We start from the raw sequence: 15104 nt of genomic DNA, 5'->3' as shown, positions 1-15104 counted from the left end.
TTTGCACATCTTCTAAAGGCTACATCCAGCTTGATACCATATCACAAAGCCAAAGTCGTCTCAAACTGGTTTCATGAACATTACAATGAATTCAGTGTTCTTCCCTGGCCTTCCCAGTCACTGGATCTTCTGAATCCAATAGAACACCTTTGTGTGAGAGATTCACAGCATGAATATGCAGCTGACAAATCTGCAGAAACTGTGTGATTCTGTTATGTCATCACAGACCAGAATCTGAAAGGAATGCTTCCAACATCTTGTGGAACCCACGCCACAAATAATTGAGGCCATTTCGAGAACAAAACAAGTCCCTAGCCAGTATTAGTATAGTGTTCAGAATTCACTCACTGAGCAAATTTTTTACATTTAACTAAGGTATACATATAGCAGAATTTCAAAAGTTTCGTTTTTTTCCTGTTTTTGCATTGAAGGTTTGTATCATATGTGTAGGAAGCCCAATTGACTGTTGTAAGGATTTTTCACTTTAGACTCTTTAAAATAGTTTTCATTTTCATGTGGTTATCCATCCTGTGGCTATTAGTATTTCCCATGTAACCCTATGAACTACTGTTTCTAGTTTAAATAATAAACTCTGCAACATTCAAAAAAGACTGTGCCCTCAAGGATAGATGGGGTTTGAAGTTGAACTACCAAAGTTTAGAGCGTGAAATGTGAAGTTTTATGCTGTCTATTTCATTATTAAAGCAATGCCTAAAAGCTGTGTTACTAGTGTTAGTAGGGATTTTACAGGGTGGTTCACATTTCTTTTTTGTCAGATTAGCCACTGTTCTAAGCAGTAATCATGGGTTGTTTATATTTTCATCTATTTCAATCTGAAATACTATTTAACATGGGACAGATTAAGTACTTTCTTATCCTTTTTTCACTGTCAGTCCTTTTGCTTGCTAAACATCTAATTTAAATATTCACTTGCCATGCACACATTTTTTACCATTTTGATCTAAGATTGTATGGGCTATTATTAAATCAATGTGAGTTTCCTTGAGTTCTAATGGAGTTTGCGTTAAAAGGAACTATCATATCTATAACAGTCAATTATAAGCATTTTTCTGAAGCACTTAATGTGTTAGCTGATGTAAATTGTTGTCAAATATAAGGCTAACCTTCTTTACAATCTCAATTAATTTTCACTAGGGGGCTTTGCCCCCTGCTCACTTCACTCGCCAAGTCCCATGCCTGCGCTACACACTAGCCTCTTTGCGGTTCTGTTGCTTGCATATGGGGATGCGGTTGTACAATTTAAACAAATTTTTACTTTCATGGGAATTGTTGCATATGCATAATTGAGCTATTTTACATTACTGCGAGTAATTGACCATATTAAAAAAAGAGCAAAATGTAATAATTTGATAGTAAATTATGTTTCATGTTGCGTTACAGTTATTCATTGATATTACGATTTAATTCGGTTTGGCTTTGAAATTAACACGCAAATACTTTTTAAACTTACAATTTTACTGTAAAACTACAATAAAAATAATTTATTGAATTAAATTTTCGCTAATATCGCATTGAATTTTGATTCCGTGTTTGGACTTTCATTGTGACAATGCACCGTATAACTGCCCGTGATTTAATTTCGTTTCTTTCTCTCTATTAAATAAACAACTTTTTCGAATGTCTGTCTTGAGATTTGTTAATTGTCTTTGTACTTTAACATTTTAATACGAATGGCATATCAAGATCTCCTTTGTTGTGTAATGTTATCCGGGGAAGATGTAGTACATTACCTTTCTTGAATGCATCCTTCTTTCTACAGTAATTTGTGTGGTGGAAGACTAGACGGTGTTAACAGTTGTAGTTATTCTTTGGGATATTGTAAGTTGATGTTTTCATCCTCCGCATGATCACCACCAACTGTTTCAACATAGTCTATTGATATGCATTTAACCAATTTGCGTGTAACCAATTGACTTTTTGCCTTTAGTTCGTTTGACTTTATCGTTTCTCGCTGCTGGGATTGCCCGTGTACTCATTTTTTCTGTTGATAACCCTTTGTGATGAAATTCTTCAATAAGATTTGGACATAATACGTCTTCTTTAATTGGGAACTTAAAGTGAGGAAAACGTTAAAATTTATAAGAGCTGAGACAGCAGAAAAGCATTCACATGAATGAGAGGTGAGATTACCGTGTGTGTGGTTGAAAATGGTTGAGAGGAGGGTGTGCCTTGAAAAAAATCTTCCAAAAAGTCGTCTTGTCTTCCAAAAAGTCTCATCTCGTTGCTGGATTTTTTTTATTATAATAGATATTGTAGATATTACACTGTTAGAGTTTTAAACTATGAATTTACTTGGCATCATGGTTGAGGTACTGTACTTATTTTCCATCACTTGCTTGTTCACCACTCAGTTGACCATCTGACACTTGCTGCTTGTCCAGTCAGATCTAAATCCTAGTCATCTCCATTCTTAGTCTATTGCTTTATCAGCAGCTATAGAGTTTCTTTTCTTTCCAACAGTTACAGTTTCATTATTGTTTTTCATATCGGTAAATGTATAGAAGTGTTAACATGTGAAAGCTTACATATAATGTAAGATTTATGTCTGTTTATTACATTGTGCCGCTATTCTTGACATGCTTATACAACATCTCAAACTGACATACGTATTAGTACTGTATATGCTTTACTTAAAGTGCTAACTTCTTTAGGCTTTTTAGTGTGTCATTATTAGACCCTAATTAAACTAATCTCTGGATAGTAAGCTTCGAAAGCTATGGAAAGAATGTTGTGACATGCCATGTCATTTCATCTGCAGGTGACCAAAATTGAAATCCTTTGTCATGTGTATGATGCCTTAGCATTTTTTTCTCCTATTCAATAGAGTTGTGTAATCATTAAAACTTTTCATATCAATGTGTGAAGTGTTTGAAAGTTATAAAAAGTAAATTAGTGTTTGTCAGGGTGTTACCACTGCAAATAGCCTTAATACAACAGTTTTGTTGTCAGTAAAATGCCTCAAGCATATCTCCTCATTCTCTTGAAAAGTAAATAATTGAAACAAGTTTATGAAACTGATTATATTATTTTTATCATTGTTATATTGATATTTATTTACCACCCTTCTTTCTCCAATATGTATATAATAAAAGAAATTTAAAAATTATGGAATGAAGTTTAAGGCAGAGAAAGCCTACTGCTGCATTTAGCACAAGGATTAGATAATAATAAAGTTCTATCTACAACTACATCTACACTGACAATGTAATTTAACAGCAGAACAAGAGGTAGATATCCAGAGCAGTGTAGACGGTTATAAACATTAACAGACTGGAAGCAGTTGAAATGTTCATGGAAATCTTATTCCAGTTTGTGAGTATACAGAGAAGGTATAGTTTGTAGTCTGTAAAGAAGTGTTAGAAGTAGATGTATAGAAATTAGAGATTGTCAATTAAAGTAATCAGTTCATTTTTCGTAACTCTGTAAATCCAGTTTTGTAAGCAAAAACTGTAATTTTTTGATTCATAAACTAAAGATTTTCTACAATATATTACTGAGAAGCTTGAATCACATGTTTAGAATGAATAATCTGTAGGATGGGTTAAATAAAAGTGATAGATTTATATGTAGAGTATTGGTAGCTCCCACACAAGTCTGTGTTTAAGTGCCAAAGTTTTTACTTATCAGTCAATATTGAGGTCAGTAAATATTGAAACATGCAAAGTTTTTTCTGATTTTGTACACATGTCTGCATACTTTGTGCAGTCTAGTTTCTTTTTCCCAGTATAAACAACAAAAGTTGGATATTGTTCAGATTTTCTTAGCTCTTTCATTGTTAGTTGTTGAAGAATCACTGATTTCCAATTTTGCTTACCTAATACTTGAGTCTGAATAGTTTTCAAACATACAGTATAAATTATCCAATTTAACTTGCTATATCTAACTCCTTTGGGAGGTCTGTTTTATGGTGCATGTGTTAATGTAAATGATGAAAAACAGTAGTTTTCTGTGTTGTATGGAATGGTAAATAGTCATGGCTGCTTTGCCCAGTTTTAGAGAGCATTCAGGGGTAGTTAGAAGGAAAGCAATCGTAAATATAAAAATGCACTCTGACCCCTTGCTGAATCTAAATAAGTTGTTTTGTTTTCTGCATTGAGGTTTTCTGATTACATGTTCCTGGAATGCAGATTCTCACCATACAGTGACATTGTGGATTAACCAATTTGTTCATCTCTAATGAAGTCAGCAATTCTACTGCCTAAAATAAAAATTGCCTCTCATTACCTGTCAGTATATGATTGAAAATAATCATTTGGGTACAGCGTGTTGGTGGTCCATGGCTCTGAAGTTTTGAAAGTACAAAAGAACAAAAAAAGCAGTGTTTCTTATGCACTGTGGGTACACACGGCTGCAGAGCCGGGCAACCACAGGCTGTTCTGCGTGGAAGCAAGCTGATTGCTTGATTATGTCAGCTGTTTGAAACTGGTACTCTATGGATTGCAATCATTACGTTGCACTCACAGGAGTATAAAGACTGGATGCCAGTGAAAAGAGAAGGCGACAAAGCAGTCAGGGGAGACCCTGTGGTGGAGTCATGTAAGAGGAGCTCCAGGGGTGGACCAGGGCTCCTAGGGATCCTGGAGATGTAGAAGTGACAGGGAAAATGGAGTTAGTTGATCTAATCTGTCTTTAGTACCATTAAAGTGTTCCAGCACCAGTCACTAAAACTAGGAGTGAGTGTCACAGGTCTCTAGTTATTGAGAGAGTTAACATTTGTTTTCTTTAGTGTAGGGAAACTTGCAAGTTTCCTTGAGGCCTTGCAATATATGATGGTATCCACCAGTAACCTGTTAATGTTAATAACTGTAAGACTTTTAATATTTTTTCACATAAACGTGTAATAAATTGCAAGTGTATTTTACATTTATATTTAATACTGCATTAAGCACTAATATATTTTGCAAAGACCAAACCTCTACTTCCTAGCACATAGGAGGATCGAGTTGACTGTTTTTAGACAAAGGAAAGAATAAGTGATTAGAATGCCCTTCTCTAACATTGTGTCATAATATTGAAACTCTGATATGATCAACCACAGTCATACAAGAATCATTTGTATAGTGTAGAAGCTGGCAATCCAAACATACACAGCCACAAGAAGTGATACCAATGCGTGTGATCATAGGACTTCATATCATAGGTGAAATGCAGGCATACCTTAATATTTAAAAGCTTTTCAAAGATAATGTATTCATATGACAAAAGTGAAAACCTTATTAAAATGATTAAAAGTATATACTTTATTGCCGTTACAATTTCAGTTACATGAAATCCAATTTCATGAAGGTGATTCAAATGAAACATTAGTACAAGTATTCTACATAAAGCCACTAGTAATCACCTTTTACTAAGAGCTCACAAAAAACAATTGAGCGAAAACATACTTAAAGACATTTTCATCAAATTATTATAAGCAACTCATTTATTGAAGTATAATGATTTCATTTTCAGTTTATAAATGAGATTCAATTACATTAAAAGTAATTATGCATTGACATTTTCAGATGTATAAAATTAGATAGATAGATAGATAGATAGATAGATAGATAGATAGATAGATAGATAGATAGATAGATAGATAGATAAGGCACTATATGATAGATAGATAGATAGATAGATAGATAGATAGATAGATAGATAGATAGATAGATAGATAGATAGATAGATAGATAGATAGATAGATAGATAGATAGATAGATAGATAGATAGATAGATAGATAGATACTTTATTAATCCCAAGGGGAAATTCACATACTCCAGCAGCAGCATACTGATAAAGAACAATATTAAATTAAAGAGTGATAACAATGCAGGTATACAGACAGACAATAACTTTGTATAATGTTAACGTTTACCCCCCCCGGGTGGAACTGAAGAGTCGCATAGTGTGGGGGAGGAACGATCTCCTCAGTCTGTCAGTGGAGCAGGACAGTGACAGCAGTCTGTCGCTGAAGCTGCTCCTCTGTCTGGAGATGATACTGTTCAGTGGATGCAGTGGATTCTCCATTATTGACAGGAGCCTGCTCAGCGCCCGTCGCTCTGCCACGGATGTCAAACTGTCCAGCTCTTTGCCTACAATAGAGCCTGCCTTCCTCACCAGTTTGTCCAGGCGTGAGGCGTCCCTCTTCTTTATGCTGCTTCCCCAGCACACCACTGTGTAGAAGAGGGCGCTCGCCACAACCGTCTGATAGAACATCTGCAGCATCTTATTGCAGATGTTGAAGGACACCAGCCATCTAAGGAAGTATAGTCGGCTCTGTCCTTTCTTACACAGAGCATGAGTATTGGCAGTCCAGTCCAATTTATCATCCAGCTGCACTCCCAGGTATTTATAGGTTTGCACCCTCTGCACACAGTCACCTCTGATGATCACGGGGTCCATGAGGGGCCTGGTCCTCCTAAATCCACCACCAGCTCCTTGCTTTTGCTAATGTTCAGTTGTAAGTGGTTTGAGTCACACCATTTAACAAAGTCTTTGATTAGGTTCCTATACTCCTCTTCCTGCCTATTCCTGATGCAGCCCACAATAGCAGTGTCTTCAGCGAACTTTTGCACGTGGCAGGACTCCCGAGTTGTATTGGAAGTCCGATGTATATAGGCTGAACAAGACCGGAGAAAGTACAGTCCCCTGCTGCGCTCCTGTGTTGCTGACCACAATGTCAGACCTGTAGTTCCCAAGACGCACATACTGAGGTCTGTGTGTAAAATAGTCCACGATCCATGCCACCAGGTATGAATCTACTCCCATCTGCGTCAGGTTGTCCCTAAGGAGCATAGGTTGGATGGTGTTGAAGGCGCTAGAGAAGTCTAGAAACACAGTTCTTACAGCACCACTGCCTCTGTCCAAGTTGGAGAGGAATCGGAGTAGCATGTAGATGATGGCTTCCTCCGCTCCCACCTTCTCCTGGTATGCGAATTGCAGAGGGTCGAGGGTGTGGCGGACCTGTGGCCTTAGGTGGTGAAGCAGCAGCCGCTCCATGGTCTTCATCACATGTGACGTCGGGACTCTTCCCAGTTCCAGGCTCAGGTTGAAGATGCACTGTAGAGGACTGCCCAGCTCCAGCGCACAGGCCTTCAGCAGTCGTGGTGATACTCCATCTGGACCCGCTGCTTTGCTGGCACGAAGTCTCCTCAGCTCTCTGCTCACCTGTGCTGCTGTAATTGTGGGTTGGGGGAAACTCTCTCCTATGCTGGTATCAGCAGAAGGATGGTTGGAGGGTGCAGTACTCTGAGGTGAGAGTGGGTTAGGGTGGTCAAACCTGTTAAAAAAGTTGTTCATCTGGTTTGCTCTCTCCACATCTCTCTCGATGGTGGCACCCCGCTTCGAGCTGCAGCCAGTGATGATCTTCATCTCATCTCACACTTCCTTCATGCGGTTGTTCTGCTACTTCTGCTCCAGCTTTCTCCTGTACTGCTCCTTCGCTGCCCTGAGCTGGACTTGTAGTTCCTTCTGCATGCACTTGAGCTCATCACTGCCTTTAAAAGCCCCTTTCTTCTGGTTCAAAAGGCCCTTGATGTCACTTGTAATCCATGGTTTGCTGTTAGCATAGCAGCGTACTGTTCTTACTGGAACTACAATGTCCATACAGAAGTTGATGTAGTCAGTAGTGCAGTCAACAACCTCCTCAATGTTCTCACTATGTGACTCTGCAGGATATCCCAGTCCGTAGTTCCAAAGCAGTCCCTCAGAGCCTGCTCTGCCTCAGGGGACCACTTCCTGAATGAGTGTGTGGTTGTAGGTAGGACCCTCACTCATATTTGTACCATTTAAAGATTAGGTTGACCTCTGCTTATTTTAAAGGAGATGCGTTCAGTCCTCTCCCCTCTTACCTTTTGTTTTCATCATGTTCACTTTACTAATTAGTAATAAGGAGTTCCTAACCTTGATTAAACCCTCTGTTTAATTAAATCTCTAGGGTTGGTCAGTGTTTGTTTGGTCAGGCATGCCTGGTAGTGTCTGGTTTACTTCTCGTTTTATTTTTTTTTTCTGTCACTTCCACTCTCTTGATATACATTTTATTTACTTGATTGTTTACTTTTTTCTTCTTTATTTTTCCCAAGTTGCAGTCTGCAGTTGTGGCTTCTTTTCACATGTGTGTGCAAAAGAAAGCAAATAACAATAAAATTTTAATGAATGACTTCAGAAGATATGCTCCTCTTCTTTAAGAGTAGGTAATAAAGCTAACAATTCTGGCTTCTTTAAAAAAGACAGCAATACTTGGTACAAAACAAGCATTCTATTTAAAAAGGGACTTCACATACATTTAGAAATTAGCCATGATTAGGAAATTGGTTGTAGCTAAAACTAGTACTCCCAAGGGCACTTAATTCTAAAATATTAAATATTCCCGTTGTTAGTTCTGCTTTTAACTATATGCAGTATTCTAGAAGCAATCTCATTAGTATATTTGAACATACTTTTCTTTTTTTTTATCTTCAATAGTTTTTACAACATGAGCTACCATGTTATTCGCCTCTTTTGTTAGTTATACAGAGGATGAAAATATCATGTAAAACAAACCCATCAGTTTTTTTTCAGAGATTGGTTTCTTTAGTTAAGTAAAGTATTGGACATCATATGTTTATAATTAACTAGCCATCGTAGAAGTTAAAAAGGACAGTGAGAAGGGTCCTACCTGGCTTCCCCCTCCCCTCAACCTCTCTCTCAGATTTGCACAAATATATTGCTCCTGCAAGTGACCTATGATTCTTAGTGTGATGAGAGAAGTCACAAAATCAACTGGAATGTTCAAATTCTAGAAAAAAGCCAAATCTAAATCCATTAAGTAGTTATGTCATTCGCTAACTAAGCGGATGTAAAATATGCCCCAAGCCTGGTGCATGAGTGAGGAGGGCAACGCCCTCCACACCTTAACCTGCTGTGACTCTCTTGGATTCATGCAAATAAATCGATACTTCAGCAAACTATGATGCTTAAATCGATGAGAGAGGTCGCAAAATCAACTGGAATGCTCTAAATCCATTACGTAGTTCTCTCGTGAAAAGCGGACAGACATACAGACAGACAGACAGACATTGGATTTTATATATATATATATATATATATATATATATATAGTGACGTATCATTTTGATATTGTTCACAAGTTCATGATCAGGATAAAATATCAAATTAACTATTAGTATACATTTCTAAAGATCTCCTCCCTCCATGTGTACTTTTATCCCCTAATCTATTCTCCTCATCTATTACCTGTTAGAGATCTGGAAATCTAGTTTCTTTAAAAACACTTAGGCCAATGGCTTCTAGTTTTAGAATTAACTTTCACTGTGAAACTATACTTTTCGTTTTGCCACAAAAGTTCAATCAAAATTGTTTTCTTGTACATTTACTTTGTATTATAGTTCCCACAGTCATTCATGGTCTGTAATTTGTGTCATTCCTTATGGATTAGCCATATAGACATATTTGCAACTTTCCAGTACACTGACACTTCTCCCATCTGACAAGATTACTCGAGTATGTTTACTGGGGGTATATAACAGCTTTTATTTCTTTCAATACTTCTTGAGTTTGTTAGTTTTTATTACACCTGCTGTTTGAAGCACATTTGCTGTTTTTTTTTAAATTGTTCATGATAAATTTTATTATATCTCTGACTGAGACTTTTGTTTTGTAAAAGCAGGTTTGAAATAGTAATTTAATTAATTTTCTGTTTTGTGCTCATTGATTTGTTCTTGCACATTTTAATGGAATTACAATGTGGCCGTTAAGTTTTAGCACCTAGTGGTTTAACCCCTGCACATTTCCAGGAGGACATTTATTAAGTAAAGCATAAGATAGCACAAGTGAAGATTCAGTTTATTTACTAGCTAATGTATTTGAATTGGAGCAAAATCATCCTGGAAGCACAATATTGTGCCAAAGGCAAACATACTATATGTAAAGGTAAAGCATTATTGCTTTTGAGAGGAGGTGTATAGTATTTATCTACTGCCATAACCATTATTTAAGAATTACTCTGCAAAATGAAATAGTATTTAGATCCCTATAACAGTGATTCCCAAGATGTTTCTAGATCAAGGACCACTTTGACATAGTCCAGGATATGGTAAACCACATACTGCCGATAGTGGCTTCTTATTTTTAAGTATGGATGTAAGAAATGCCAGTGTTCCAAACTTAGGTAGATAGATTTACATTTTAAAATCCTTTATTTCAGGCAGTAATTTATTACAGCTCCTTAAGTCCTGAGATGCACCTATTTTCTCTCCTGCACAACTTCATGTGCTGCTATGCACCAGAGCTTCATGCAGTACTCCAGGGGCTGTCTCACTAGTCCACTATATAGTCTTAAGTGTAACATCTTTCAATTTATTTTCAACCTCATTTATTTGCAAAATAACCTATCATTTTATTTGCTTTTTAATAGCTTCTTTGCATTGCATTGAGAATGATGTGTTAATCTTCTTCTTCCTTTGGCTGCTCCCGTTAGGAGTTGCCAAAGCAGATCATCTTCTTCCATATCTTTATGTCCTCTGCATCTTGCTCTGTTACACCCATCACCTACATATCCTCTCTCACCACATCCATATACCTTCGCTTAGGCCTTCCTCTTTTCCTCTTCCCTGGCAGCTCTATCCTTAGCATCCTTCTCCCAATATACCCAGCATCTCTCCTCTGCACATGTCCAAACCAACGCAATCTCGCCTCTCTGACTTTGTGTCTCAACCTTGAGCTGACCCTCTAATGTACTCATTTCTAATCCTATCCATCCTCGTCACACCCAGTGGAAATCTTAGCATCTTTAACTCTGCTACCCCTAGCTCTGTCCCCTGTTTTCTGGTCAGTGCCACCGTCTCCAACCCATATAACATAACTGGTCTCACTACCGTCCTGTAGACCTTCCCTTTCACTCTTGCTGATATCCGTCTGTCACAAATCACTCCTGACACTCATCTCCACCCATTCCACCCTGCCTGTACTCTCTTTTTCACCTCTCTTCCACAATCCCCATTACTCTGTACTGTTGATCCCAAGTATTTAAATTCATCTACCTTCACCAACTCTACTCCCTGCATCCTCACCATTCCACTGACCTCTCTTTCATTTACACACATGTATTCTGTCTTGTTCCTACTGACCTTCATTCCTCTCCTCTCTAGAGCATATCTCCACCTCTCCAGGGTCTCCTCAACCTGCTCCCTACTATCACTACAGATCACAATGTCATCAGCAAACATTTTAGTCCACGGGGACTCCTGTCTAATCTTGGCTGTCAACCTGTCCATCACCATTGCAAATAAGAAAGGGCTCAGAGCCGATCCCTGATGTAATCCCACCACCAACTTGAATGCATCCGTCACTCTTACCACAGACCTCACCACTGTCACACTTCCCTCGTACATATCCTGTACAACTCTTACGTACTTCTCTGCCACTCCCGACTTCCTCATAGAATACCACAGCTCCTCTCGAGGCACCCTGTCATATGCTTTCTCCAGGTCCACAAAGACGCAATGCAACTCCTTCTGGCCTTCTCTAAACTTCTCCATCAACATCCTCAGAGCAAACATTGCATCTGTGGTGCTCTTTCTTGGCATGAAACCATACTGCTGCTCACTAATCATCACCTCACTTCTTAAAACCTAGCTTCCACTACTCTTTCCCATAACTTCATGCTGTTTCTCATCAATTTTATTCCCCTGTAGTTACTGTAGGCCTGCACATCCCCCTTATTCTTAAATATCGGCACCAGTGCACTTCTTCTCCACTCCTCAGGCATCCTCTCACCTTCCAAGATTCCATTAAACAATCTGGTTAAAAACTCCACTGTCATCTCTGCTAAACACCTCCATGCTTCCATAGGTATATCATCTGGACCAACGGCCTTTCCATTTTTCATCCTCTTCATAGGTGTCCTTACTTCCTCCTTGCTAATCTGTTGCACTTCCTGATTCGCTATCTCCACATCATCCAACTTCTTCTCTCTCTTGTTCTCTTCATTCATCAGCCTCTCAAAGCACTCTTTCCATCTGCTCAACACACTTTCCTCGCTTGTGAGAACATCTCCATCTTTATCCTTTATCGCCCTAACCTGCTGCACTTCTCTACCAGCTCAGTCCCTCTGTCTAGCCAATCAGTACAGGTCCTTTTCTCTCTCCTTATTGTCCAACCTCTTATACAATTCATCATACGCCTTTTCTTTAGCCTTCGCCACCTCTCTCTTCACCTTGCACCTTATCTTCTTGTACTCTTGTCTACTTTCTGCATCTCTCTGACTATCCCACTTCTTCTTTGCCATCCTATTCCTCTGTATACTCTCCTGTATTTCCTCATTCCACCACCAGGTTTCCTTTTCCTCCTTCCTCTTTCCAGCTGTCATGCCAAGCACCGTTTATGCTATCGCCCTTACTACATCTGCTGTAGTTTCCCAGCTGTCTGGTAACTCTTCACTGCCACCCAGTGCCTGTCTCACCTCCACCCTAAACTCAACCTTGCAGTCTTCTTTTTTCAACTTTCACCATTTGATCCTTGGCTCTGCCCTCACTCTCTTCCTCTTCTTGATCTCCAGCGTCATCCTACAGACCACCATCCTATGCTGCTTAACTACACTTTCCCCTGCCACCACTTTGCAGTCTTCAATCTCCTTCAGATCAACTCTTCTGCATAGGATGTAATCTACCTGTGTGCATCTTCTTCCACTCTTGTACGTAACCCTATGTTCCTCCATGTTCTTAAAATACATTTTCACCACAGCCATTTCCATCCCTTTGGCAAAATCCACTATCCTCTGACCTTCTTCATTCCTCTCCTTGACACCATACCTACCCATCACCTCCTCGTCTCCACTGTTCCCTTCACCAACATGCCCAATGAAATCCACTCCAATCTCCACTTTCTGTCCTTTGGGTACACTGTTCATCACTTCATCCAACTCACTCCAAAAATCTTCTTTCTCACCCATTGCATACCCAGCTTGTGGTGCATATGCACTAACAACATTCATCATCACACCTACAATTTCCAGCTGCATAATCATTACTCTGCCTGACAGTCTTTTCACCTCCAAAACACTCTTGACATACTGTTCCTTCAGAATAACACCTACCCCATTTCTCCTCCCATCCACACCATGATAGAACAATTTGAATCCACGTCCTATCCACCTGGCCTTACTCCCCTTCCATTTAGTCTCTTGCATGCACAATATATCAACCTTCCTTCTCTCCATCATATTTGCTAACTCTCTCCCCTTACCAGTCATACTGCCAACATTCAAAGTTCCTACCCTCAGTTCCACTCTCTTTACTTTCCTCCTCTCCTCCTGCCTCCGGACACGTCTTTCCCCCTCTTCTTCTTCTTCGGCCAACAGTAGCCCAATTTCCGCCAGAACCCTGTTGGCTAACAGTACTGGTGGCGGTCGTTGTTAACCCAGGGCTCGACCGATCCAGTATGGAAGTTTGTATTGTTGTCCGCATATTGATTTGGCAAAATTTTACTCCGGATGCCCTTCCTGACGTAACTCTCCCCATTTATCCGGGCTTGGGACCGGCACGAAGAAACACAATGGTTTCATGCATCCACTGTCAATGTAAACCCCTAAATCATTTTCAGAAGTTTTTTTTTTCCTGTAGGACAGTGTATACCATATTGTATTTATGATTGACATTCCTTTTGCCCATGTGTAGCATACAAGAGTCATATCTCTCTTTGAAAATAATTCATCTAACGTTTTGCTACACATGTGAAAATGAGACACAATTCTTGACAGCTCCTTTATCCATGTGAGTTTGAGGTAGGGTCGAGAAGGACAGTGGAGCAATGGCTGGAAGCAAATAGGAGTGAAGTATAAAAGGATGAAGTAGAAGTAACTAAAGTTAACGTTCACATGAAAATCAAATGGGGTGCTCTGGTTTGGTTATTTCCGAGTCATTCCCAGTGATGATAATATTGGGGCATCTCATTTAAGAGCACTGAAGTCAGACTGCAAACTGAGTATTATAAATAAACTAGACAAAGAGCCCGTTTCGACATCGTAAGATGAAACGGGCACGAGTTTGTGTCAGCAATGCATGAAGAACAAATGATAAATAACGAAGAAGTTGTTTTGTAATGATTGTAGTCCACTTTACTCATTACTGTACAGGCGTGTACTGTTAGTTGATGAATTTTCCTGGCCTATAGTATAATAGTATAATAAATGATGAATGTTCCAGTACAATATGGAATAGTAATAAGTATAAGCACCACAAATCTGATATAGGTGCATTGAATGAATGCGTAATTGAATCTGAATGCATGATTAGGCCTCGAGCTATAGTCGAAATCGGCTTTCAGGCCTCTAGAGCTTTAATCGAAGTCGCCTTTCTCTTTGAATTTTTGCGGCCGTAAATCCGCCACCTGCTGCGATGTTGGGGTTGGATGTCGGTCTCGTAAGGTTTTTCGGGCAGCTGTGCAGAAGGCGACTGACTGCGCATTCAGCTTCGGACGTGCTTAGAAGGCGACTGCGCATTCGGCTTCTGACGGACGTGAGTGAGTGAGGAGGCAGGTGAATTATGTATTAAGATAAGATATAAGTACATAATGAACTAGAATATCTGAGTGATTTAAATATCATTTTACTGTTATTATAAGATGACCCTCACCTGATTGACCCCTTGAGTTATGCTTATGGATTACAGGTTGAGAACCAGTACTCTTACATTAAATTCTCACAGATTTCTGTTGTCGGATGTTGCTTTTTCTTCTGCATGTAATTTGTTTCTTTTTATTTCTGTGCACCTTCATATCGTTTATTCATCTATAGCTCTCAAATGTCCACTATTTTGCCAGAGCAGCTTGTTATATTATATTGAAAAATTGTGCTGAGGTAACAGTACCTTCAAAAATACTCTTGACAATGCAGTACTTATTTTTGATTCAAGGTGAATGATAAATACTCTGAAACATTTGAAGTTTCACTAAAGTGATATTTGAGGCTAACTTTTTTTGGAACTAAGTGTTATGTGACTTGGATTACTTTATTTTCCTTTTCTTTAGTTCACAGGATATTGGAAGTAATCAAAACTCATTTTTTTAAGTGAGGCTACAGCACATCAAGGGAGAGATGTAGTAGTGG

At 38.9% G+C, this 15104-nt stretch overlaps 1 protein-coding gene across 6 annotated transcripts in view; it reads left to right on the top strand.

Annotated features, from left to right (window-relative positions):
* The window catches only part of vti1a (vesicle transport through interaction with t-SNAREs 1A), a 508387-nt gene that overhangs the window by 324537 nt on the left and 168746 nt on the right, over positions 1-15104 (top strand). The window lies entirely within an intron of this gene.

The sequence above is a fragment of the Erpetoichthys calabaricus genome, chromosome 2 (assembly GCF_900747795.2).
Source record: "Erpetoichthys calabaricus chromosome 2, fErpCal1.3, whole genome shotgun sequence".
Classification (NCBI taxonomy): Eukaryota; Metazoa; Chordata; class Cladistia; order Polypteriformes; family Polypteridae; genus Erpetoichthys; species Erpetoichthys calabaricus.
This window is presented reverse-complemented; position numbering and strand designations above follow the sequence as displayed.